The sequence below is a fragment of the Aethalodelphis obliquidens genome, unplaced genomic scaffold (assembly GCF_003676395.1).
Source record: "Aethalodelphis obliquidens isolate GAN/ISIS:26980383/991018 unplaced genomic scaffold, ASM367639v1 scaffold18, whole genome shotgun sequence".
Lineage (NCBI taxonomy): Eukaryota > Metazoa > Chordata > Mammalia > Artiodactyla > Delphinidae > Aethalodelphis > Aethalodelphis obliquidens.
In genome coordinates this window covers 14,680,273-14,681,044 of record NW_020837962.1, presented here as the reverse complement: position 1 = coordinate 14,681,044, position 772 = coordinate 14,680,273, and the positions used below count along the sequence as shown (strand labels likewise).

Here is a 772-nt window from a genome sequence, read left to right as displayed (position 1 = left end):
CCAAAAGAACTAAAACAGGGTGTTGGAGAGATTTCTGTACACCGAAGTTCGTAGCAGTATTATCCACAGTAGCCAAAAGGTTGAAAGCAAACCAAGTGTCCATTGACAGATGAATGGATAAACAAGATGTGGTATATACATACAATGGAATATTATTCAGCCTGAAAAAGAAATGACGTTCTAATATACACTATAATATAGAAGACTTTATTTAAATGAAACTTGAAGACATTATTTGAAGTGAAATGAGACAGATGCAGAAGGACAAATATTGTATGATTTCACTTATATGAGGTACCTGAAATAGTCAAATTCATAGAGACACAAAGTAGAATGGTGGTTGCCAGGGGCTGGGGGGAAGGGGTATAGGGAGTTACTGTTTAATGGGTACAGAGTTTCAGTTTGGGGTGACGAAAGAATTCTGAACATAAACAGTGGTTATGGGAATTCCCTGGTGGTCCAGTGGTTAGGACTTGGTGTTTTTACTGCAGGGGCCCAGGTTCAATCCCTGGTCAGGGAACTAAGATCCCACAAGGTTTGCAGCATGGCCAAAAAAAAAAAATAAGTGGTTATGGCTGTACAACAATGTGAATGTACTTAAGGCCACTGAACTGTACACTTAAAAATGGTTAAAATGGTAAATTTTATATTATGTATATTTTATCAGAATAATAAAAAGAATATTATTTAATATTTTTAAAAAGCAAAGGAGGACTTCCCTGGTGGCACAGTGGTTAAGAATCCACCTGCCAATGCAGGGGACACAGGTTCA

The 772-nt window shown here is 37.4% G+C and overlaps 1 non-coding gene across 1 annotated transcript; it reads left to right on the top strand.

The window, feature by feature from the left end:
* Nucleotides 1-448: 448 nt before the first annotated feature.
* TRNAK-UUU (transfer RNA lysine (anticodon UUU)) lies at nt 449-520 on the top strand. Its single transcript has one exon. It is a non-coding gene; the product is annotated as a tRNA-Lys (tRNA).
* Nucleotides 521-772: the final 252 nt, after the last annotated feature.